At 50.0% G+C, this 26,790-nt stretch overlaps 1 long non-coding RNA gene across 1 annotated transcript; it reads right to left on the bottom strand.

Annotated features, from left to right (window-relative positions):
• Window positions 1-9,524: 9,524 nt before the first annotated feature.
• Window positions 9,525-10,152, bottom strand: LOC123382703. Its single transcript, XR_006591609.1, has 2 exons — window positions 10,028-10,152; window positions 9,525-9,607 (listed from the first exon to the last, which is right to left on the bottom strand). It is a non-coding gene; the product is annotated as an uncharacterized LOC123382703 (long non-coding RNA).
• Window positions 10,153-26,790: the final 16,638 nt, after the last annotated feature.

The following is a 26,790-nucleotide window of genomic DNA, read 5'->3' as shown; positions in this document are numbered from 1 at the left end:
GTTGAATTAATGAATGTAAATACGTTTTTATATATTTCATTTGCAATCATCTACTCCAAGCTTTTATCTGCTCAAAATTGGATGTTTGCAGTGTTACCCTCACTGGTGCCTCTGATTCAGCCTACACAGCATAACATATCCAGACTCACTGTCAAAAAAACCCATCTTCCACCAGGTAACACCCAAGAAGAAAGCTGAGGGGCACCTGGGTGGCTCAGTCATTTAAGCGTCCAACTCTTTGTTTCAGCTCAGGTCATGATCTCACAGCGTTGTGGGTTCCAGCCCCTCATTGGGCTCTGTGCTGGCAGCACGGGGATTGCTTGGGATTCTCTCTCTTTCTGTCTCTGCTCCTTCCCCATTTGTGCTGTCTCCATCTCTCTCAAAAATAAGCAAATAAACTTACATTTTTTTAATTAAAAAGTTCAAATAAAAATTAAAAAAAGAAAGTTGATTCACAGCTCCCTGATAAATTCAGAGCAAAGCCCAACTCCAAGGCTATGTCACGTCCTACAGCATGGTTGTGGTAGATTCTTCGGATGTTTGTGTACTAGTTACGGAGGGCGCTAATATGCATCTGTGGGCGAGTGTGGCGTCTAACCAGCATTGTGTGGTGAACTGCCTCCCTGAACCCAAGCACCCTATTTACAAATGCCCAGCCTGTGATTAGGTTGAGGGCTGCTTAGTTCGAACTGCCTTGGCCGTGTCCCTGGAGGTCACCAGTGGGACGGTCCCAAGCAGTCAGCAAAGAAGGGCAAGTAGGCTTTCAATAATCCTCAATTACTGGCAGTGCTTGGGAGGGCTTGAAAGAGTAAGACGATATATTGGGCATATATTTGAAGGGCTAACTCTTATGAAACTTTCAAACTTTGAGATGATTATGCATTTGATACATTTTTAAAAATTAGCAAGTGCATGGGCCTTGGGCTCAGGAATACCTGGATCTTGTCCTTCTTGACTTGCAAGATGTCGTCTCTGTAGCCCTTGCGGTGTTAACTTGCTGAGTCAGCTTATCGAGGTGGGAAGAGGTCTGGCTAGGGGTTCTCTTCGGCCCTGGGTGTAAGGTCAGCCTGGGTGCAGACCACGGCCCGGGTACTTCCTCTGCCAGGACTCCAGGCTGGGTACCAGTCTGGGTACTTCCTCTGCCTCATCCTTATAGTGCAGATCATATTTGTTTGCATAGCTATTTTGAGGATTAAATGCAGTGATCCAGGAAAGCACCTGTCTGGGAGGTAGCGTGTGCCTGTTCAGCATCTTCAACTTGGTCGCTACGTCTGTTGTAGGAGGGCGCCGCTGTGGCTAGAGCATGGGTCAGGTGTAGGTGTTTTGAAGACAGGTGTGTTCAGAGAGTGCTCCTCTCTAAGGTTAGCCAGTAGGGGCCCCCCTTCTATTGCCGAAGACCTTCTCCTGGGAGTCCTGGGACCAACGAGGCAGGCACGTGACTGGCTTTCCCAGGGGTATGCTGGAAATGGAGCCACACCCCCACTCCAGCCCTGTCCTAGGATGGCTCTCCCTGATTCATTATCTGTTGAAGGCCACCTTCTCCATCTGTCATCCTGCTACTTTTTCCCCGGATCCTCAAATGTTGGGTGTTTGAAATTCAGAAGTCATCTTCACTGTGCTTTGTGCTACTACCCATGGTCTGGTGGGTCTGTGGCCTAAGTACTATTGTGACCATGCTGGTAATTCCACCGTAAGCCACACACGCACACGCACACGCACACACACACACAGACTTATGGCCAGGGTTTCCATCACCTCAGGCCTGGGGGACATAAATGCTCCAAGGTGCTCCAAAGTGGCAGAGGAGACAGTATCAGTAACTCCAGAGCACAGTTAAGGAAGCTGGCCACAAATGGGAGAGGTTCTGGAAGCTTCATCGCAGAGCAGGAGCTGGGCATTCCGAGTCTGAAACCACTGACATCATGAAAAGGGTGAGGAATGTTGGCGACGTTGTGGGGATGACCTAATTCTGCTCTGTGGCCAACTCTCAGAGTTGCTTGTAGAAGGTTCCGGCCCATGGCATCGTGGAGGCATCTCCTGGCACCTGACACCTGGCAACAGATGTCCGACTGGGCGTCGCCTCATCCCCTACGTTGGGCCAGTGTTGGAAGTCACACTCGGGTTTCTTATTAACAGTAATACCATTCATTGTTTCTGTTTACTGAGCACCAACTACGTGTGGAGAACTGCGTTAAGCATATTCATGAAATCTTCTTCAATCCTCTCAACAAATCGGTAACTTAGCTACTGCTGTTACCTCCATTGTACAGATGAGGAAACGGGGGTTCAGAGAGCTTAAGTAGCTTAAAGTTAATTACGGTCACCAAACTAGTTACCGACAGGTTATGGGTTGACCCGTGGCAAGCCCAAGCTTGAGATCACCGCACACACTGCTTGCTGACCATTATACCAGCTGCTGGTTGCCCGTGATTTTGCAACAGAGCAGAAACTGTTGGACCCCAGACACCTCCCTGAGACGCTCACTCCTACTGTTCTTTGTGTTCCCTCCCTGTGTAACTTGTTTTGGTCACAGTCTCCGCTCTCTGCTCCACTGGCCACCGGGGGCGGGTCCCGACTTGCCCTTGTCCCGGTGTTGTTCACCTCCGACACCCTTGTGCCGGTGCTCCCCTGCTCAATGTTTGCCTGTTTCTACTTCTGGTACCTGTCCCAGCTGCATCCCTGTTCTTGTCTAGGCTCCCGGTCAACCCAAACTGCCCCCTTCCGTCTCCAACATCCCTGAGGGCCCTGATCATTCCCTGCCAGGGTGTCATCTCTCTCCCAGCCCAGGCCTTGAAGATGTGCTCTTCCATTGCAGTAAGTTCTCTGCCCCACCCCCACCCCCAGACAGGGCCATGGAGAGAGAGTGGGGGACATGGGACCCAGTCTATAGTGTTCATCTATCCCTTTGCCTTTTGTTTAATTACGAGAGAGCATATTTTATTTTTTTTTAATTTTTTTTTCCAACATTTATTTATTTTTGGGACAGAGAGAGACAGAGCATGAATGGGAGAGGGGCAGAGAGAGAGGGAGACACAGAATCGGAAACAGGCTCCAGGCTCTGAGCCATCAGCCCAGAGCCTGATGCGGGGCTCGAACTCACGGACCGTGAGATCATGACCTGGCTGAAGTCGGATGCTTAACCGACTGCGCCACCCAGGCGCCCCACGAGAGAGCATATTTTAATGGAGAGCATGGGGACCATCTTGTTTGATCACACACAAGAAAATTCGTAAACACTTGAAGCAGGACAATTCCATATTTCTTAGTACAGCCAACACTTTTATACATTGAATTTCAACCTGATTATCACCTAATGCAATGAAAAGTTTGTTCTTGAGTAAAAGAGCACGTTAGCCTTGTTAGATTAATTTTAATTTTTATTTATGTGCCACCCTAATCCCTACCTTATATGACCTCATGCTTCCTGAGTATATATTGATTCACCATATTTATTCAGCCACAGCTAAAACCAACTAGGTAATGTTGGTCGGCACTAACATATCTGTGCTTTGCTGGGGATCTTTCCAGAAAGAGTTCATGGCCCTGAAGGTGAGTCAGGGGAAAAAGCATTGCTCTCCCTTCTCTACAACCTAGAAAAAATGTACAGGAGTGAAAGTGGAATAGGAGGGACCGTGCACCCAAGCAACACGTAGGCAGGAAGTATTTTGTGGGTGATTCCAGCCCCTGCTTCTACCCTTAAGAGGCGAAACCCTTTTTGAGTCTACGTTACGATTGTTGTTGACTAATCAGCCATGTGCTCATGTAGATTTTTCCTTAAGAAACAACAGCAGCGATCTGGTTCAGGATTTTATTCCCGGATGAGGAACCAGCCTGCAGGGAGGGCCACTGTTTGGCACAGAAGGAAGCTACCCAACTACTGAGTCATTCCTGAAGACATAGACCAACGCTGGCCAGGCTTGCCCTCTGACTAGGCGATGCTGAATTCGCTGCACTGCTTGGAAGGGAGGGGGTCTGCCTTAGTGACGTCCTGGGGAATATACACCCCTGAGAAGTGAGGGAGGCGAAAGGGACCTCAGCTAGAGGTGAACACCAAGGGGGCCCGAGTGGCTCACTTCACTTTATGTCTGTCTGATCAGACCTCAGGCATGTTTTCCGAGGGGCTCGCATGCCTCGCGTTTACGCGTGCTTCACTCAGCTCACCCTTTAGATGTTGATAGTTAGTGATACGCTGATCTTTCAGTCATCCTTTATCCTGGGTAGCGGACCTCTGAGAACATAAAAGATTACCGATGTGGGAGAGAGAAACCGAACACCAATCCCGAAACATCTATGTGTTATTTTCCGGCTCCGGTCAAATGTCTAAGCTAGAAGGGAGGCAGATGGCATCCCGAAAATAAAAATAGATGTGATCCCCTGAAGTTTTGCAGCCCGGTTGAGGTGGCTGAAGCTAGCATTTGAAAGATCCTCTCTGAAGACGCCCATGTGGTTTCTATGTTGCATATTGCAGAGAGACCGACAACTGGGCATCTGTGAAAATGAGTGGTAGGACAGCTCAGATGCTCCCAAGAACAGACTCCTTCCTGGGCTGGGGTTTATTTCCATCTCCCTGGTGGAACCTCTGGAGGAATCACAAGATTGTGGGAAAGACCAGGAATGTCAGACCCAGATAATTTTTGGTTTGCATCTTGGGTCCAGGAGCAGTGTGGCCTTTAGCGGTTGGCTTTCTGCCTCTGAGCCTCAGTGTCCTCGCCTATAAAATGAGCCCTTGCGAAGATGAAGTGAGATCACAGGTATTTGCCACCTACTGCCGTGTAACAAGTTACCCCCAAACTTAGGAACTTAAAACAGCAGCAGGTGTTACCTCGCAGTGTCTGTGGATCCGAGGACACAGCCTACCTGGGTCCCCTGAGAGTCTCGTAAGACAACAATCCGGATGTCGGCCAGGCTGCAGTCATCTCAAGGCTCAACGGAGGAAAGATTTGCCTCCAAGCTCACTCACGTGGCCGTTGGCAGACTTCAGTTTCTCACGGGCTGTTGGACTGTGGCCTCGGGTCCTCAAGCCCTGCTGACTCGGCTCTCCCTCAGTTCCTGGCTCTGTGGGCCTCTCCGGGGGGGCAGCCCGCGACACCGATGCTTGCCTCGTCAGGCCAAGTCAGGGACCAGAAGCAGAGCCAGAAACAAGGAAGTCACCGTTGTTTACCACCTAGTCTTGGAAATGGCATCCCATCACTTCCGCCGCATTCTATTTGTTAAAAACCTCGACCCAAGATCCACCCCACCCCTAAAAGGAGGGGCTTGTGCAAGGTGTGGATACCAGAAGGCAGAGATCGTCGGAAGCCGTTTGAGAAGCAGGCTGCCACATGGTGCATACAGAGAGTGGTTATCATTTCTTCACATGGTTGGTGCTCAGTGAACGTAGCAGCCTTCTTTCTCTAGTTGACATAGACATCCGGAGCTTTGCAATGACACTACTTGGATAAGGTATATTCTATGGTCCTTAGGAATCTTCCACAGGCCATACAGAGCTGCGTAGATTTTGCAATCTTGCCCGAGGGAGAACCCCCTCCCCACAATGTAGGCCCCTGTGGGAGATGTGTGCCCAGAGGCGAGCAGGTCCGAAGAGCCCAGGGGCGCCTGGGTGGCTCAGTCGGTTAAGCATCCGACTTCGGCTCAGGTCGTGATCGCACGGTTCGAGGGTTCGAGCCCCACGCCGGGCTCCACGCCCAGCCTGGAGCCTGCTACGGATTCTGTGTCTCCCTCTCTCCCTGCCCCTCCCCCACTCACACTCTGTTTCTCTCTGCCTCTCAAAAATAAAAAAGGTAATAAAAAATTTTTTTTTCAAGAGCCCAAAGAGGCCAGAGAATATTTCCTCCAAGTACTTACTGAGCTCCTACTATGTGCCAGGAGGCAGCGGGGCACAAGACGGACCGAAGGCCAAGCTCACATGGAGCTTGCATTTTAGTGAGGGGCAGATAGACAGCAAGCAAAAGAACTAAGGACCGTGCCCTCTGTTTCATGGGGAAAGTCATGATCTGTTACAAGCCCCCCAAAACCTCCAGTTCATTTCCTGCCGTGTAACCCAAACACAGTTAACACCTACAGAGTACATGATTATGAACGCTTAGACCATTGCTCCTTGATCTCCAATCAGTTAGTCAGGTTGTTAGCAGTCACCCTGTGTGCTTGAACTTGTACGGTTTCCTGCCATGTCATAAGCATTACCTTGAAGATGGGTGATAGGAAATAAACACGGCAAATACCGTCAATTAATAATTTTTAGGTAAAAATGAAGATGAAATTCGCAGTAAAATTTTATTTTTAGAGTCAAAACACGAGGCAATTTCCTGAGATGCGTTGCTAGTCACCGAGGGAAGAATTCTGAGGCCGGAGGGGTGGGGAAATGTCAAGATATACAGCCTTCTGCTGTCACTTGGAATACCTTTCAAAACATGTACACATGCTTCTGGCGTTTTACCTACCGTGTGTGGACTGTAACTCAAGCTTCTGCCGTAAATCATTTTATTGAAGATGTCACATTAAGCCGGTGGGACAGACGTATGCATTTCTCCCATATAAACGGCAGCTGATGAAAATATTGCTTTGAGAGATGTGCATATATTCTTTGATGTTTAAGTATTAAAAAACCAGGGGGATCCTACCGTTGGGATATTAACTTTGAGCGGATGGCCTGAGGGCGAAGTGGGATGATATGCTACGGAGAGAAACAAAGCAAGAGAGGGGGTAGTGAATTGCAACTTGAAATAACGTGGCTAGCCAAGAGGGTGGTGTTTGAAGAGACTCCCAAGGAGAAGAAGGAGCAAGTCATGTGGACTTGTAGGGGAAGGCGGAACAGCTAATGCAAAGTCCCTGAGGCAGAGGGTGTGCTGGCATGCTCTAGGGGAAGCAAGGAAGCCTTCGTGGCTCTCTGTGAGCTCAGGGGAGCAGGGTAGGACAGCGTAGGAGGAGCAGAGGTCCCCAAAATAAGGAGGGCTGGCAGAGGAGGACCCCAAACAATTTAAACTCGGAATGAGATGGGAAGCCATTACAGGCTTTGAACTCTTACCAACCCGAGCATGATTGGAGATCTTTGAGGAGGGGGACTGGTCTATGTCTCTGTGTCCCCAGCCAATTAAGTTGCGGCTGTCACCCCGGCCCACTGAGCCAACGTCTGGGGGGAGGAAGGAGCGAGCAGAGCAGGAGGGTAGGAAAGAAGCACGCTGAGGCCGAAAAAACACAGCGGCAATGGAATCGGCCCTCACCTGCCCCAGAAACCCATTTGGGGCACAGAATGCCAGGGAGGGGAAAGCGAAGGAATGCTCCTAAGGAGGGATGGGCATCGGTGTGTGTTGTCTAAGAGAGGAGCCTGTGGCAATCGACGGGCAGGGGTTTTAGAGGTGCTAAGAGGGCACCTCTTTCTTCGTTTCCCCAGCGTGGCCCCCTCGAACGGGAAAACATCACCTCACATCCTTTTGCGTTGTCTTTTTTTTTTTTTATTAAGTTTATTTTGAGAGAGAGAAAGTGCATGCGTGGGAGCAGGGGAGGGGCAGAGAGAGAGGGACAGAGAATCTCAAGCACTGACCGTGCGGAGCCCAACGCAGGGCTCGATCCCACAAACCATGAGAAGAGTCGGCCGCTTAACTGACTGAGCCACCCGGGTGCCCCACGCCACACCCTTTGGGGTTCATTCCATTGCCCGTGGTGTCGGCGTGCAAATGTACATTTGGGGTAAGTTAAATAAGGGTAGGTGTTTTGGGGGCACCTACCATGCCCAGGTATCACGCTCCGTGCTTTATTTGTTTATTTTTTTAGGTTTATTTATTTATTTTGAGAGAGAGAGAGAGAGCATGGGGGAGGGACAGAGAGAAAAAAAGAGAGAGATGTGGGAAAGAGAGAGAGAGAGAGAGAGAGAATCCCAGCAGGCTCTGCATGGTCAACACAGATCCCAAAAGGAGGGGGGGGGTTCAAACTCACCAACTGTGAGATCGTGACCTGAGCTGAAATCGCGAGTGAGTCGCTTAACCAAATGAGCCACCCAGGTGCCCCTCGTGCTCAGGGCTTTATATACATGGGCTCATCTAGTCAGGTCAACAACCCTGTGAAGTCATTATTTTATCTCCATTTTACAGATGAGGAAACCGAGGCTCAAGTGGTAGGTAACTTAGAGTCACAGAGCTAGTAAGTTAACTGAGTGGAATTCAAATCCTGGACCTTCCAATACCAAAGTCAACATTCTTCACACTATTCTGTCTAGACCGATAGGTGGCCAACATCCATGAATATCATGACTGTTTTATGGGATTAGACAAGGTGAAGACCCGGGTTTTAAGTGGTCAGGTGCATTCTACCTGACAGGCAGGTCCATTTAGAATCTTCTGGGGCAGAGAGTGAGCTTGTTTGGCAGGGAGGGTCTTGGGGGTCTAGGAATAGGGGGTCAGTGGTGGGTGGTGGCTGGAAATGGGGGTGGGGATTGGAATATTTCCTGCCACATTCGGAGACCGGGGCCAGACCACCCTTTCGACTTTCCCACTGGGTGGTCCACACCCTCTGTGTTATGTGTCCGATGTATTTAGCTTGGCAATCATTTAAATTAATGATGTAAAGATTCTCTAAATGAATCCGGCCCACCAACGCTCACACATTTCAGTAAAGATCCATAGCTTGGGAGTTAGTGTTGATGAAAAGCCATTTTATAAGAAATGGTTCCATTAGCCACGTAAAAGAAAATGGGGCAGAGGGGAGGGCTAGACATTCTTCCTTCCCCATCCCCCCCTTTTCACGGTGACACGGTGATTCCAAATAATTGTGGAAGATAAAATCAAAGCTGGTCTTTCTTCCCGTGCTGAAGCATGGGAAAATCTTTAATTTTTACCAGTCCTGGGGGCTGGAGGTATGCAACTTTGCTAAAGAGGATACACCCACCAAGCACATTTTATTAGCTCTGCTCTCTGACGGTGCTTTCAATTTTTAAAACAGTTGCTTTAAAAAGCCTCTAGGGACATGCACAGCAATCTCAGTTAATCCCATAATAATAAAAACCAGCAGCTAAAGTGCTGCTATCACGGTAATGACCAATACATGGGCTTTAAGATGAATTGTAAGGAGGATTTCCTGACGAGGAGTGTTAAGGATTCACCTTAGACTCCCTCTCCTTCCTTAGCAAGCAGAACAAGGCTCATCTTTCTTGTCGGGCTTTGCTGAGCTTGCCTGGAGGCAGAGATAGATGAGGTAACCTCTCAGCATCCTTTCCCATCCTGTGAGTCCCAAAACGTCCCTGGTGACCCTATGCCGGCGGGAATTGCCCCACCCATCCTGGGCTGACTGAGTGAAAATTTAGCAAAGTTCACTCAACAAACATTGACTGGGCAGCCACCATTTGCCAAGCCCGGGGGAAGTTTCGGGGAGGGAAACGATGAAGAATGGGCCGTTGACCTCCACCCTCGAAGAACGGAATCGGATGGGAGACAGAGGGATATTCATGGGAAACTGAGCCCATGCAGTTTATATACATCTTTCGCTATGTAGCTTATAGGACTCGGACTTACCAAACTCCATGCGCTACCTTGTCTGTTATTCATATTATTTATTGGTTACCAAGCATTCCGCTTATGTCAGCGTTCCCTCGGTGGTCTGCCTGGGTCTGTTGCCCCTAATCTCATCATACAGAGAGGGAATGAAAGCTGGGGAGGCTAAGGAACGTGATCTGAGTTGAGTTACGCAGTCACTAATATGAACAGCGGTGACGGACCTGCCTGCCTGTCCACCGCCTCTGCGGTCCCTGCTTGCCCTGCCCCCCATCCCCCCAATATCTTTCAGGTCCTCACCACCCCCTTTCTGTCTCCTGCAGACCCTTGCCTTTGCTCTCGTCTGCCCAGAACTGACCTTCCTTCGCCATCCTCACTTCACGTAGCAAACCCCTGTCCCTCCCCTGAGCCGTGTCCCCACCCTACCGTGGCTTCTGTCCTCCCCCCCGCCCGGTACGCACTAGCCACGCCTGAGTTATTGGTTAAAAGTGAACTTCTTCGCAGGCAGGGAGCATGCCTGGTTGTCTCCCACTCTCTCTGAGTACCTGCTGTGGTGCCTGATACGGTGAAGGCTCAGTAAGTACTTGGTGAATAAATCCATGAAGAGGTGAACTGGTGGGACGCAGGCGGAGAGGGTTGTGTCCATCCCAGTCCTGGCACACCTGACTGCTGGAGGGAGGAGACATCCCCTGAGATGAGAGAAGAAACTTCCTCTCGTCAATACCAGCCACCCCAAAGCTAGTGCCCAGAGTGCGTGCGGTCATATCATATTCAACTAACCACCGCGGAGAGGTCTTTGTGCCTAATGACCAAGGAAGTGGAATACCAACAAAGTTTTAAAATATAATAATAATAATAATAATAATAATAATAATAGGGGGGCGCCTGGCTGGCTCAGTCCGCAGAGCACTGGACTTTCAACCTCAGGGTTGTAAGTTCACGCCCCGTGGTGGGTATAGAGACGGCTTAAAAAATAATAATAAAAATAAATTAATCAAAAGAAGTGAAATGGGTTCCGATAGCCTTGCAGACAGGACTCCGTGGGCATGAAAACCAATGAGACAAAAACCATTGCTCATGGAGATGATGGAGGTATATTTGTACCTGACCAGCATGGTACAGACACCACCCCCCCCGACACACACACACATCACCCCCAGAAACTTAGTCTTCTTTCTCTCTGCCACAGGCAACTTCAGCTGATCATGGCTTTTTCATAATACCAGAGCTGCTCCTGGAATCCATGAATATAAAGCTAGAAACCAGAGGAGAAGGCACACCATGCAGAGGCATTTCACAAGCTCTGGGCCTCCAAGTCAGACCTCTGCTTTCAATACTAACACATGAGCATTTATGAAAGGAACATTCTTGGAAAATTCCAGCAAGTACCCTGCTTCCCGGACTAGGAAAAGGCCCAAACGGTGATACAGCATTCGAAATCTAAGTAAGGAGTTTTCCATGCTGGAACTCTCTTCCTGACTTGGATTGATTGATAGGGCAAGATTCCTTTTTACCTTGTGGACCAAATGTAGCATGCCCTGAAGTTTCTTCCTCTTTAATTATTCTATTTTCACACCATCAATGGAGCTACTTTCCTAAAGCTTCGCTCATTCCCTTTCTCCAAAACCTCACCATCACCCACCGAGTGAAAACCAAGCGCTTGAGTGTGGCCTTCAAGGTCGCTTACGTTCCGGCTCTCTCTCTCTTTCTCACTCTTCCAGGGCCATCCGTCCTCATCACTCTTTGCTCCACTACGGTTCTAAAAGGAGCCTAAACAAATGCACAAGGCCACACCTCTGGTCTCTGCTCATGCTGTTTCCTCAGCTTTGGACCTTTCCGCTTTCTCCAGTTACCAAGTCCCCTCCATCTTTAAAGAATGCTCCCAGCTGCCACCTCTTCTAGAAGCCTTCCTCCATCACAGAGCCAGCGTGAGTTGTTTCTTCTAATAACCCCCTGCACACCTAGCTGCTCCTTCTAACATACAACCTATTTCATTGGGGGGGGGGGGCAGGGCGTTGCATTCAGCTGGTGCAGGACCCCAGGGTAGTCTGGTCTTAGAAGTTGTCATAGATCAGACGAGCAATGCTCTGACTTCATAATGAGTCTGTGATTCAAATGAAATAAAGTTTCCGAATGGACTCACTCTAACCCGATTTATTTCACTTTGGTAACTTAAAAAAAATTTTTTTTCAGCGTTTTTATTTATTTTTGGGACAGAGAGAGACAGAGCATGAACGGGGGAGGGGCAGAGAGAGAGGGAGACACAGAATCAGAAGCAGGCTCCAGGCTCCAAGCCATCAGCCCAGAGCCTGACGCGGGGCTCGAACTCACGGACCGCGAGATCATGACCTGAGCCGAAGCAGGCTGCTTAACCGACTGAGCCACCCAGGCACCCCTATTTTAAACGATTTAAAAGAAAGCATAATTTAAAAATGCTCAGAAGATATAAACTTCATCTGGAAGACGATTAAACAGAAATATCTCCTTATTTCAACTCTTGTTGTTAAAAATCCTCCTAAATTGTTGGTCTATTCCACTTTCTTGCCCAGCAAGGAAAGAACTTTGAGCCTCTCCTAATCTTGCTTTGACAACCGAGGATCCTGTCTTATCTCTGGCAGCATAAACACAGCGAATAGCATGGTGACATCACAGAGTTACAGATGATCAGACTGAGAAGGGGCAGGAGTGAATCTCATAATTCCATTTTACCCAGAGTGAAAGAGAATTCTAGGGGGGCAAAGTGACTTGCATGTGATCTAGCTGGAGCCAGAACCCAAATTTCTCTCTTCTCACCCTGGCTTATGGTGAAAGCCTGTGGGCCGGAGACGGACCTATCTCGGAATTTAACCCTGGAAGGAGAATTTTTATATACATTTTTATCAGTGTGTGTGTGTGTGTGTGTGTGTGTGTGTGTGTGTGTGTGAGTTTCATCTTGGGTCCCAGAGTATAGCTTTTCAAGATTCTTAGCTATGTTCCTGTTGATTAGAGTTTTTTTTTTTTTTAATTTTTAACGTTTATTTATTTTTGAGAGAAAGAGACAGAGCATGAGGGGCAGAGGGACAGAGAGAGAGGGAGACACAGAATCCGAAGCAGGCTCCAGGCTCTGAGCTGTCAGCACAGAGCCCCACATGGGGCTCGAACTCACGGACCGCGAGATCATGACCTGAGCCGAAGTCGGACGCTCAACCGATTGAGCCACCCGGGTGCCCCTGGAGTTTTATGATAAATACATTTTACTGTAAGTTGTTAATATGAAACGTGGAGGCAATGCGGCTTCTCAGTTTTAAATGGAAACAAAATAAACAAAACAATGCTCATATCCCCTAGACATGACAAAGAGGTATGGGGCGAAAGTCTGGGGTTTTTGAAGTCAACACAACTTAAAAAAAAAACAATCAGGCGGTGAGACCTATCTGGCTGGGACATCTGTCACACCATTGATTTCCAGGGTTGATTCGGCTGACCTGGCTGGCCAGGTGGGCGTCCCCTTCCTCCCTCACCATTCCACTTGTGTCCCTCCCTAAGCTGCATGCTAAGTCACAGAGAATGACCTTCCCCGATGGAGAAGGACTGTTGCCGGGTCAACCGTATCTGAGTTCTGCGCTCCCCTGCTAGAACGTTCAATCAAGCTCTCAAGGCCCATTTGTAGGAGAATGTAGGACAGCCAAGCTTCCAAGACTCCAGACACATCCAAATGAGGTGCTGCTTGTGACAGTCTGCCTTAAAAAAAAAAAAAGAAATGACAAATCAATTTTCTTTCAATTCTTAGACGCCATAATATAAAGTTGTCGCTCCTCCCAAGGCAGCCTCTTCTTTCCGTCAATCCTACGTGCCAGGCACTGTTTGAAGAGCTTTGCGTACAGCAAGCCCTTTAGTCTAGGCCAGCTCTACAGCTTGTAGTCCGCGCAGCGTGGGGCAGTCGAAGGATCACTGGGAGACTCCCTTAGGCCACTGCACGTGAGGTTTCAAGGACGTGAGGGTGGCCAAAATGTCCTCGAGCCCCCCCCCCCCCCGAGGCAGGGAAGCCCACTGGTCTGTGTGGGCGGGACCTGGGTTCTTGGTGGTGGGAGAGGGAACATTGTACTGGACCTCACGACAATTTTACTTGAATTCGGCAATTGTCGATGTTAGTTGCGGTAAAAACGTACGCAACGTACAACTTGCCTTCTCAACCATCTGTCAGTATGCGGTTCAGGGTGCTAAGTACAGGCGCGTTGTTACGCCACCAACGTGCGGAACGTTTTTGTCTTCCCAAACTTATTTCACGTAGTAGAATGCCCTCAGGTTTCATCCATGGTGTCGCACATAGCACATTTTATTTATCCATCATCTGTTGATGGACACTTGGGTGGCCTCCATCGTTTAGTGTTGTGAAGTCAACGTTACAGTTTTAATTGCTTTGTGAGGGGTCTTTGTTGGGGGGAGGAGGATGGCAAATACCATTTTGGAGCTCGGCTGACTCCGTATATATGTTTGACAAGCGAAAGATCTCGATCTAGCTTCAGAAAACATGACACTTGTTCTACTGTGCCTTTCCAAAGAGCTATGTTGCTCCAGCACGAATCACTAGAGTCACAAGCTGGACACTGACCGCTTCTCCAGGACACTAGGTACATCCTCGAGTAAGGGTAAACGCAGGAACATCATAAACACTAACTTTGCAAAGTCTCAGAACCTCACCATCTTTTTTTTTTTAATTTTTTTTTAACGTTTATTTATTTTTGAGACAGAGAGAGACAGAGCACGAACGGGGGAGGGTCAGAGAGAGGGAGACACAGAATCTGAAACAGGCTCCAGGCTCCGAGCTGTCAGCCCAGAGCCCGACGTGGGGCTCGAACTCACGGACCGCGAGATCATGACCTGAGCCGAAGTTGGACGCTTAACCGACTGAGCCACCCAGGCTCCCCTCACCATCTTTTTTTTTTTACCACAACATGATCTCAGGGTAGAGTTAGAGCAGGTGTCTTTGCACATTGCGAGAACCTGGACCTGAACTTGAGGCCTCAATCTTTACTCCAACCCCGGAGCCCAGTGTCCCGCTTACCCCAAGCCACTGCACAGCTGAGAGCGTTCATTCCCTAGAAGGCAAGAATTCCTAGCTGCTCCCTGTGCCCTCAGTTCGGCGGTGCGCTATTTTCCTCCATGCACCCATTCGTTCGTTTAACAACTATTCACTGACTGCCCTTGATGCTTGAGGTGCAGTATCCAGTGGTCCTAGAGAATTGTCTTTGCCACGGTGCTAATTGTACCAGATATAAGCGTTGACACTTCACCTGTAGAACATGCTGGGACTGCAGCCTGATGTGAGTGTTGAGCTCTGAGACAGGGACCGGAAGCAAAGATCCAGCAATGTCTAGTCAAACGTATCCCTGCACGCCTTTCAGGAAATCCCTGGGGCAACTGAGTACCCATCCCCCTGACAGACAGCACAGCCTACTTTCCCTCCATTGTTAGAATGGATTACTGTGTCCTTCAACCACACTTTAAACACTTTTTTTTCAACGTTTATTTATTTTTGGGACAGAGACAGAGCATGAACGGGGGAGGGGCAGAGAGAGAGGGAGACACAGAATCAGAAACAGGCTCCAGGCTCTGAGCTATCAGCCCAGAGCCTGACGTGGGGCTCGAACTCACGGACCGCGAGATCGTGACCTGGCTGAAGTCGGACGCTTAACCGACTGCGCCACCCAGGCGCCCCTAAACACTTTTTTTAAATAAAGATATCGTACTAAACAAAAGTAGTATAGGGATACATTATCCAGTGGATTCTCTGTTTCCAGTAAAATCATACCGAATAAAAGATTTGTTTCCCAAAACAGGAGAATACAGTGGATCATTATTTATTGGCTGTGGAGCCGGGACCCCTGAGTATGAGCGCCATCTGTGACACTTCCTGGCTGTGCGATTTGGGGCAAGTTACTTAATCTTTCTGAGCCTCAGAGAGTCTTAGTCTGAAAACATAGATGACAATAGTATGCAAATCACGGCTGTTGAGGATGAAATGAGTTAAAACATGCAGAGCATTTAGAATAGTGCCCGGCGAATCGATCAATCGGTTGATAAATGGGTTAAGACACTGTAATAAAGAAGGCTCTTTAAGATGATGTGTATTATTTAGGGAGATAATGAAATCATCTTCCTTGAATATATCTGTAATAGGACTGGTTCCCAAATGTCCAGCTCAATATAGATGAGATTCTTCTTGAGAAGGTAACATCATAAGATCCACAGAGGCCGCGAGAAGACGGTTCCCTAAAGGGTAAGTGAATGTGCGAAAGAAAGAGAGAAAGAGAGAAAGAAAGAAAGAAAGAAAGAAAGAAAGAAAGAAAGAAAGGAAGGAATGGCTAGACAGTCCCATTGCTGTGAATCCAAACGCTCCCACGACTCTGGTGGAACTGATGGCAGCCTCTGGTCAGGAAAGAGCTTTTAAAGCATCAAGACAAAACAGATCATTTGACAGAGTCTAATACGCTGTGACCAACATTGATTAGCTTCGTTACCCATGGGGTTGTTTTCACCCATAACAAACCACTGGTGATGGAAGCCCAGGGGTCTGGTGAAGTGGGCAGGGCAGGCACAGAGGGCCCACAGCCAAGTGGGCGGGGCCACGGGCCCGTGGGGGCTGATGAAACGAGGCTCGGGGGAGATGAGACCCAACGTATCACAGAGGTTCAGTCCCCCTCCTACAGAGTAAGAGCCTGGTACTCTCTTTCCGGCGTGATGGCCAATAGTGCCCCAACCTCCACCTCCTCTGGAGTCCTCTAAGGGCAGGACGTTTTCGAGAATTGCCTTGACATGGGCAGTTCTTTTCCAGGCCGCAACACAAAAAAGGATTACCCAAAGGAGATCCCTGCTTGAACGGTAGCTCTGCTCCTAGACAGGACCCATGGAGGACACACATGAGAAGGTGCGTGTCAGGAACGGGATTCATTCACTCTTAAAATCCGCCCTCTCTTTGAGTAGGCTATGCTCAGCAGCTATCAGAGAGGGAGATGGTACATTCCGGATTAGACAGCCGTCTTTCTCTTCTCTGACCTCATAGCCGATGGCCTGCTCTCCCTCCTCCTCCTCCTTTCTTGTTCCACCTACACAAGAGGAGCCATGCCTCTCCAGTTGCCTTTCACTTCACGCTTGGCATTCCAGAGAAACATAGTGTGACTTCTATCCGCCAGGAAGCTCGAGGATGTTTCCAGCACGGTGCTACTCTTCCTGAGGCTTGAATGAGGAGCTGCAGATGCAAACTGACAGACGCCTTCGCTGCCATGTGGTTTGGCCATGGGACATGCCAGAGCCATCTTAATGAAGCGTTTCACTTGCCCTCCTATTGAAATTCTCATCACCTCCAGGAATGGGGGGGGGGGGGGGCTGCGTTTCCGTTACTGTGCTGTAAGACATCACTGACTCATTCCCCGTTGCGGTTACCAGATCATCCACTCATGCGATTTATTTATTCTTCCTTCATTCAGTGTTTCCTTAACAAGCGTCTGTGGCTGATCTGATTACGGGCCAGACACCCTGTTAAGTTTGGGGGGTCAAAAATGAATCAGGCAGAGCCTTGCCCTCAAGGTGCTCCCAGTTCATGGCTTTATCATTCAGGTTGGGGGAGGCAGGGGGGCAGAAGAGACGTCCCATTCAAAGGATTCATCCGAGGGAAGTTAATTGGGTTGACTATTTACTGAGGGTGGCCAGGCTTAAGGGAGCCAGCGAAGGATGCTCAGGCCTCCAGGGCAGTAACAGCAGAAGCCATTACCACCCCAGCCAGAAGGGACAAGGGGAGGAAACTGTTCTCACACTGACAGCTGGCTGTTGGGGTCTGGACCCTTCATGACAGTCTGCAGACACGGCCTGGCTTACTCCAGGAGCCACAATGAAGCAGCAATTGTACAGCCACCTGGGAGTCGGGGGTCGTCTGAACAAAGATCAGGAAGAGCTGCCTTGGATCGGTCTCATAATCGCACCCCACATACGACACCATCTTGGTTTCTCAAGTAATTTATTGTCTCACTTGGGAGAGCAGACCTACACAGAAAAATAAGAAACAGTTACCACCGGGGCAGCAGAGATAAAAACGGTCAAGGCAAGAGGCCCAGCAGCAAGGAAGTTAATAGTGGTCAGGGCGCCTGGGTGGCTCAGTCGGTTGAGCGTCCGACTCCGGCTCAGGTCACGATCTCGCGGTCCGTGGGTTCGAGCCCCGCGTCGGGCTCTGGGCTGATGGCTGGGAGCCTGGAGCCTGCTTCTGATTCTGTGTCTCCCTCTCTCTGCCCCTCCCCCGTTCATGCTCTGTCTCTCTCTGTCTCAAAAATAAATAAATAAATAAATAAATAAATAAATAAACGTTAAAAAAAAATTAAAAAAAAAAAATAGTGGCAAATGCAGCCCGTTCCTCTGCCTGGCGGGCAGGCGGGGCGGCCACCGGCGGTCAGAGACATCACGGCATCCTGCGCTGCCTGCGAGGGCCTGTCGTTCTTACTGCACAGGTGCACGCGCGTGCACACACGCACACACCTGCACGCACAGAAAGGCATGTGCACACACGGGCGGGCGTGCTTGCAGGCACCCAGGCAGACACACGTACACACACATCAGCTCTATTTCCGCTGCTGTGTGGTCACTTGCGACGGCCTTCTTCATCAGCCTTTGCTGACGCGAACACGTGGAAACTCGAGGGTGAGGTGACAGACTGACAGATTCACGTTGTTAGGGGTGCCGGAGCTCTGTGTTCAACAGCCAGGTCCCTTTGGGTTCTGGGTTGTCTTTTTTTTTTTAAACATTTATTTATTTTTGAGACAGAGAGAGACAAGGCATAAATGGGGGAGGAGCAGAGAGAGAGGGAGACACAGAATCGGAAGCAGCCTCCAGGCTCCGAGCCATCAGCCCAGAGCCCGACGCGGGGCTCGAACTCATGGACCGTGAGATCGTGACCTGAGCTGAAGTCGGACGCTTAACCGACTGAGCCACCCAGGCGCCCCATGGGTTGTCTTAAAAGAGAATAAAGGGGCTCTGCCTTGCTGGATTCGTAGTGATTTCATTTATGTTATCATAGCCCGCTGAACACGATGGCAGTCTGGGAACTAAGGTATGGATAATTCCAGCCTCGCTCCAAAGTGCGCGTCGTGAACAAGGAAGGCTCAGACGATGGAAAACACCCCTATTTAGCATTCCCTTCCAGGTTCTACCTCTTCGTACCCTAGAGGCCGTCTTCCCATGATGGAGGGTACAGAGTCCCATCAACAGGGGAGAGGGGGTGACTGGCTTGCCCCCACTTTCCTTTCTCTGTGAGATGTTTGCCACCGGATGTCCCTCCCCATCTCCTTCTCCTGACATTCAGTCCAGCATCTCAGGACCTGCTGTGACTCCAGTATTTTTGCCACGAAGCAGATGTTAAAATTGCACGGACACTACGAGTCAAGGGTGATGGCTAAATATTCTAAGACAAGAGGATTTCAGGGATCATTGTGTGGGTCTTTCTGACTGTTAGGAAATGATGGAGTCTCGGAGAATAGCAGGAAAGGAGCACTGGCCAGCGAACCTTCAACGAATGCCAAGCCCAGAACCTACCCGTTCTCGTTTCAACCTTCTTCAAGAGACAGCCTGAGAGTTCAGCCATCTGCAGGAAAGCCTCTGACAGCGACTACCAGAACGATCCTGGTAATTTGAAAGATGGTTTTGTCTGTGAATCTGCCTCAGGCTCCATCACATTCCCCCAAATAGCACCTTTCGCTTGGCCTACGTAAAACCTAGAAGATCAGGATGCGGGCGAAGTGCAGCACCTCGCAAGACACGGGAAAATGGTGGTTGACGCCCGGTCATATGGTTTCCTGTACTCATGCTTTTTTTTTTTTTTCTCGGTTGCAAACACGGATCCTCGATACCTCGTCAGTGAATTTTGTGCGCAGGCCTGTTGGCAGCCGAAACCTCGTTTGGAAACTTGAGACAAGCCGGTTCCATACTAGACCTGATCCCGTGCTCTGCAATGTCTGTTTTCCATCATCCCTACCCACTGTGCTTACTTTCTGATCCTGTTTATGTACCTTCCTCACCCTAACTCCCTCTGAGTCTCATAAAGGGTGTCGACTGGCAGGTAACACCTGGGCACATGATATATTCGATAACGAAGAAGTGCCCGGGCACGTGGTGAAGGAGGGACCGATGATCGCCGTCCCCACCAGGCCCATGCATCCTTTGGCCTCTGTTCCAGGGCCATCCACCAGAATTACAGGTGGCTGAAGGGGCGCCTGGGTGGTGCAGTCGGTTAAGCGTCCGACTTCAGCCAGGTCACGATCTCGCGGTCCGTGAGTTCGAGCCCCGCGTCGGGCTCTGCGCTGACAGCTCAGAGCCTGGAGCCTGTTTCCGATTCTGTGTCTCCCTCTCTCTCTGCCCCTCCCCCGTTCATGCTCTGGCTCTCTCTGTCCCGAAAATAAATAAACGTTAAAAAAAAAAAAACAGTAGAACTACTAGTGATATTAATAATACTTTACATTTATGGAGCACTTTTAACCTTTAAAGCCCTTTATAAATATTGACTAATTAATCCCCTTGGCAACAAAGTACTTAGTTTGTTTGCTTCTAGACATAAAGCAGTAGTGGACTGAATTCTAAATCTCCCCACAGAGTGATTTGGCATCTTTATCAAATGTGCAGCCTTGGTCGAAAGGCTTTTTCTGTCTAATTCTCAAGTCACATTTTAAAAATCACTATTGAGCACGGAGGAAAAAACCCAGAATTCTAGCCACAGACAAGCTATCCCAGTTTTCAGTGAGCCTATGCTAACGGCAGCACACGTTTTCAGCCCCAAATCTCAGCTATGCCTTTCTGGGTATCAACCATGCCCTAGTTGCTTTCATCTCTGACAGCTCAGATAGAAAATTCCAGAAACAAACATCCTGGATTCTATTTACGTGTACAGTTATTTAAAAATAAAACTGACATCGATACCAATATCGCTATGGGCCATTATTGCCTCAGGTATATTCTCCTCTTTCCTCTTTGAGGCTTCAATCAATAGCCCAGCAAAGACATTAGGTAAACTATTTCCTCCCTCCTCTCCCCCCTCCCTCTCTACCTTCCCCTTCTGCTCCTGTACCTGTCGGCTCATGCTGCGCTAGCCCCACTGCTTAGCACATTTTCTGGCACACAATAGCTGTGCATTAAAAACGGAATGACTGTGGCACTTGGATCACTCAGTCAGTTAAGCATCCGGCTTTTGATTTCGGCTCAGGTCACGCGCTGTGGGGTTTGTGGGATCAAGCCCTGCTTTGGGCTCTGCGGAGCCTCCTTGGGATTCTCTCTCTCTCTGCCCCTTCCCCGCTTGCATCCTCCCTCTCTCTCTTAAAATAAATAAATAAACATTGTTGAAAAACCCGCATGACCACACCTGGGGCGCCTGGGTGGCTCCGTCAGTGAAGCATCCGACTTCGGCTCGGGTCACGATCTCACGGGTCGTGAGTTCGGGCCCCGCGTCGGGCTCTGGGCCGACAGCTCGGGGCCCGGAGCCTGCTTTGGATTCTGTGTCTCCCTCTCTCTCTCTCTCTCTGCCCCTCCTCAACTCGTGCTCTGTCTCTCTCTCTCTCAAAAGTAAATAAACATTAAAAAATTTTTCAAAAAAAAAAAAACCCGAATGACCAAATGAACCACACGTAACTTGAGGAGTTCAGTGATGTGCAAAGACTGATGTGCTAGACAAAACCACGCGTTCCCAAGGCATCCCCTAGTGGCCTCTACAGCTGGAAAGCTGATCCACCCGGCTTCGTCCTGTTCTAGGGGGTCGGTCTATTTTAACTCACAAGGCGGAATGGGTGGCCTGTGAACGCAAGGGCGAATCCGCGGGCAAGCCCCTGCCAGCTTTCAGGTTTGTCCCTTCCGCCACAAGTTGCTCTTCTCTGAGGCCCCCCTCCCTTTTTCCTCCTTCTATGACTCTCTCTGATTTTTCTTTTCTGTAGACTTTGTTTCAGAGTAGTTGGCTGGGCAGTGAGTTACCCTGTGTGTTTTGCTGGGCCCCAGATTCTCCTGGGAAGTCCCTGGGTCTAGAATAGGCCCGGGAAATTGCCAAGGATTCGAGCCAGTCCAGGCTCCTGGGCTACGCAGCACTGACTTGAATGGCCACCTTGACCTTCCCCAAACGATCTATTAGGGATAACTCAAAGATGAGCCACTCCCTTTTTACAGCTGAGGAAACCAAGGCTCAGCTCATACTGGTGGCTGGGGACTGAGCCATGGTTCAAGCTTGAGTCTGTTGACTTCTAAAGCCCACATGCTCTTTGCTATCTCATGCTGTCCTGAAATCCCGAGCCCCGTTCCCCGTGACTGGTTAAGAACCGACACCTCGGGGCACCCCTGGGTGGCTCAGTCGGTTGAGGGTCCGACTTCAGCTCAGGTCATGATCTCTCAGTTCGTGGGTTCGAGCCCCGCATCACGCTCTGTGCTGACAGCTCAGAGCCTGGAGCCTGCTTCGGATTCTGTGTCTCCCTCTCTCTCTGTCCCTCCCTCTCCCTCTCTCCCTCTCTCTCAAAAATAAATTTAGAAAAAAAAAAAGGAAAAAAAAAAGAACTGATGTCTCCCTATAGAGTGAACTTAGAGATGTTTCCAAGCATGTAATGAAACACTTTGTGGACCCTAAACAACTCTGGCTACCGTGTGAGTTCTCCTTTAGCCCCCAGGGCCTTGCTGGCTGTTGGAGGCACCAGAGAACTCGGAGCAGTGATCCTGTTTCCGCCCCCGGCCCAGCCCTCTCCCTGCGTCAGCCGTCCTGGGTCTGCAGCTGACTCGTGATGCCAGCTTCCCTGTCCATCGGGACTGGCCCCACTCTGGTCCCCTCCCGGAGTACAAGTCTGCTCAGAGTAGCTCTGCCTGAAAATAGACATAATTGGATGCTGAGGGTAGAAGGAACACACGGTGTTTTTCCTGCGCTGGGTCCCGCCGTTCCTGGCCTAATTGCTTTTGCCCCGGACTGGCATGTCCAGGCACCGTGGAGTCTTCTCACAGACTCGCTGCGCAAAGCCGCCTGCTCCAGCGGCCAGCAACGTTCTCTCAGCTTCTCGTGGCTTCCAAGGCTGTGCCTACTTCCTCACCTGTCAACCTGCCCTTGGCCACCTCTGTTTAAAAGCCTTCGCTTCTAGGGGCGCCTGGGTGGCGCAGTCGGTTAAGCGTCCGACTTCAGCCAGGTCACGATCTCGCGGTCCGTGAGTTCGAGCCCCGCGTCAGGCTCTGGGCTGATGGCTCGGAGCCTGTTTCCGATGCTGTGTCTCCCTCTCTCTCTGCCCCTCCCCCGTTCATGCTATGTTTCTCTCTGTCCCAAAAATAAATAAAAAACGTTGAAAAAAAAAATTTTTAAAAGCCTTCGCTTCTAGATACTCTCCACCCCGCCTCCACGGAAGCTACAGTGTCTGCGAGCAACCTGCTGGACTCAAATATCCACCGACCCTTGATAATAACTGAACTGGAAGCCAGGTTCCCCAGGAGAAGGGCAACGTTGCTTAGAACGCTGGGGCCTGCGGGAGAGGTCGGGACGAGAGAAGCCAGGCTCAAGAAAACGTCCCCGCTCACGATGTAGTGGGATGTTATGGACATGGGTCGGATAGGCCTGGTTCTGATCCCAAAGGTAGCACCCGTCGGGCTGCCCCGGGTCACACGGCTGGCTAGTGCAGGGCCAGCACGCAAAGCCTTGGGCCGGCTGCTGGATCCTCCCCGAACCCTGGGATTCTCATCTGGGAAATGGGCTTCCCATAGCTACCCCACAGGGTTGTTGGGAGAGCCAGGTGATTGCACAGAGGATGCATGCAAAGACCTTACCTTGGCACTTACTAAATACTCCCAATGGCCAGTTCCCTGTCTTCCCCTTTGATGGTGGGAAATGTTCTCAGGGCACCTGTTCGAGGCTCCTTCTCTGTGCACGCAAGACATGTCTGCATGTAGATCCTCAGTTCCACGGAGAAGAGATCTAGCGAAGATCCCACAAGGGGCTACCCCCCCCCCGCCCCCCGAGCCACCCCACCCCAGGTACAGTGAGCCCACACCCACACAATTCAAACTCACTGTGTTTACCAAACAGCACCTTCCAATGCAGTCTGTTGCCATGGACAACAGCGGCTGTTCCGCTATTAATCAGAACGCGGCTATATTATCTCTCTTACAATGGAGAGAAAGGAGAACGTGTGCTAATGAGGAGCACGTATGAAAGGACTCGATGGCATCGGGGCATCCCGGATACCGCATCTGAACGCTAACGCTGTGAACGAGAGCACATTCAGGCCAGCGTGGCAAGTGGCCCGGGCTAGCCAGGCGGCCACATCTTCAGCCCCTCGTTGGCCGATCTGGGAACGTTCCAGAAGATGGCTGTTGCAGAAATTTGGAGGGGGCTCATAGAGCCAGGGGTCTGACTTTTCAAGTGACCAGGGGACTGGGCCACCTTTACCTCCCTATCTCAGGCTGCACTGATGTGTCCTCCCATGTGTTGTCCACACCGAAGGCCAGCTCCAGGTCGTGGCTCCGGCCCAGTACCCCCCACATCGCGGGGCAGACAGGAAGGGAGCGAGACAAGCCACCCATCAAGCTGAGTCAGGGGAACCCACCCAGCTTCAGAGGCACGCCTGGCAAGGAAGATCACCTTCCCTGGGTAGTTCGGCCAAATACTTAGCCTTAGGAATTCTAGAACAAAGAAAAGGAGCCCCCTCAAAGGGATGAACACAGCGACAGAGACCTCAAGCTGAGGTCAGGACCTGGATGTCAGGCAGACAAGGACATCCGGGGACAATCTGCAAAGGTGACGCTAGACAGACAATGATCTGCTCTCAGGACGGGAACTAGCAAGGCACCTGGAGGGCAGAGGATAGGGCAACCTCCTCTGGGAGGGAGTCAGGCGGAGGGGACTGTTGCCGGGGGACCAGAGTGCCAGATAGGGCCAATAGGCCAAACCCAAAGGCGGCGCAAAAGTCAAAGTAGGGGTGGGATTGTGAAGGCACAGCCAACGCGGAGTGGCCTGTCTGTAACCCCACAGGAAGCCTCTCCTTGATTCCAGAGGGGGCAGAAGTGGAAGAAACAGGGAACGCTTTGCCTGGCCACGACTCAGGTGAGGGTGATGCATGTATACCTCCCGAGAAGGCAGAGGAGGGCAAGGACTGAGGACCAGAGAAGAGAGGAGGTGAGAAACGGAGAGGCTACCTCCTCGGGCTCACCCCTGCTGGGCAAGCCTGCCGGAAAGAAGGTGCTGGTCGGACAAAGGGCACCAGCTGACCACCTGCCTGTTTGGCAAACGCGTTGGAGGCCGAGGCCAACAAAGACAACGCACACCTGCCTTCCGCAGCGTTCCGGTGGCACTCCCAGGGGCCTGAGAGCAGGAGTTGGCATGGAGACCGTTCTAGCAACACTGGTGACAAGGAGTGATTTCATGTCAAGAGTGGCTGCTGTGGCCCAGCTGTAGTGAGGAGGAGGTTGGGCCAATGGAAGGATGGGGGCAATGAGCCATGCTGTTCCGGGGATGCGCTCGCTTCCTTTATGGAGGGCCCTCCCCTGCCTGCCTGGCTGCCCATCACATCTGAAAAAGGAACCCGTGTGTAGAAATCAGAGCATCGCGAAAATCAGTAGTTCCTGATGGAACGCGATCGAAAAGAAGCTCCTACTTAAACAATTAGCGTGAGGCATAGACTTACAAACCGAAACCGCAGTTAATAAATGCGCCGATGAGCTTGCAGTCGAACCCTGGCTCAACACTGTTTCTGGCTGTGAACAAAGAACCAAGGAGAAAGTGCCTCAGATGTATGGGCTCTGCATGCTCCTGGGAGGTTGCCTTAAGTCATGCTATTTTACAGTAATATACGATCTTTCCAGGTGCCGTTGTGTGTTTAGAAAGTCAACAACAAACTGGACGTTGTTTCCTTTAAAACAAAAACACTGAAGCGGGATTAGCCCTTCACAAGCCAGACATTTCAAGAGGAAATTGGGGTTTTTCTGGTAAAGGGAATTCAGAGTCCGATACTTGTGGCTGGAGCCCTTTCTTCTCGGGTACTTGACCCTTCAATTTCATTTTCTCCTTGCTTTTAAACACTAGCCTTTTAGCAGCCCATCCCTGAATGGTGTTTATCTTCTGGGCTATCTATTAATTGTCAGTTTATTAGCAAACGTAGTTTGCCTGGGGTTGACGGATCTGTTTAATATCCTTCTATAAGGTACACTGGCTTATCTTTACCAAAAAATGTTATCAGGTGTCTGCTCGAAGGATCATTACCTTGATTTGTTATTTCTTCACAGCAAATATCCAATAATGGGTTTTCCTTAAGCCATATCTGTACTTCTTCTTTTTCTTTTTTTTTTTTTTCCATTCATCTTCAGGGCCTTTCTTGTTTCTGTTTCTTAAGGGCTGTGTGGATTGGAGGGCCAGGAAGTCTCAGGAGCCCAGCCAGACCGTCTACTGGGCCCCACAGCCACTGATAGGCGATTTCCAGGGCATCAGGGAGAGTGCCAGAGGGAAACCAGTAGTGATGAGCATGACCCCCCCCCCCCAGCAGGGGATCCTGGCTCCAGCTCTCCCCAGGGCACCAGGAAGCAGGTGCTCAGGGAGCCCCTTCGTAAAGAGCCAAGACATGCCGTCTGTCGCATGCGAGGTCTCAGCCAGCTACTATCCAAGAACTCTCAGAGGAGTGGGGACTGGGCTCAGGGGAGGGTGGCAGTGGTGAGACCAGGGTTTGGGAGAGAGCAGTGAGGCCTGAGTGGGCCTGGGGGATGGCCCAAGTGCGGTTCCCACAGGGAACACCAAGTTCCTCATCCAGAGTTCAAAGGCCTGGGAGAAGAAGTCATTCTGGCTTTGATTTGTTCTTTGTCTCCGGGGTTGGAATGAATCATCCCCTCTCCTTTTGCCTTCCAGTTTTCAAATGAATGTATGAGTAATACTCTTAATATTTTCCATTTTAAGAGACACTCAGAAAGTTTAGACAGACTGTGGGCTGTTGTGTGGTTTACACCAGCTTTTTTTTCTGAAAAAAAAAAGACACACAAATATATACATATATTTAAATCTCTTCCTCTCTTACGTACACATCAGAGATAAATACTTCCACTATCAAACTCCAGCCTAGTCTTGTGGGGGGACAAGGAAAACACAAACACCATATTGATGTTTCTGAACGAGATCCCTAAGCACCTGTTATATGAAGGAAAAGAAAAAATGGTGAGTGCAAGTTGTAGACCTTCCTAAACTGCCCAGTGACCCCGTAATAGTTAATTAGTTGCCTCAGAAAAATTTTAAGGGATGTTGGGAATATGAACTATGAAAAAGCAGAACAGAGTTTTTGTGGTGGAATAAACCAGACTACCAAAC

The sequence above is a fragment of the Felis catus genome, chromosome A1, assembly GCF_018350175.1.
Source record: "Felis catus isolate Fca126 chromosome A1, F.catus_Fca126_mat1.0, whole genome shotgun sequence".
In the NCBI taxonomy this organism is placed as follows: Eukaryota; Metazoa; Chordata; class Mammalia; order Carnivora; family Felidae; genus Felis; species Felis catus.
Note: the sequence above shows the minus strand (reverse complement) of the source record. Positions and strands in the feature narration are given on the sequence as shown.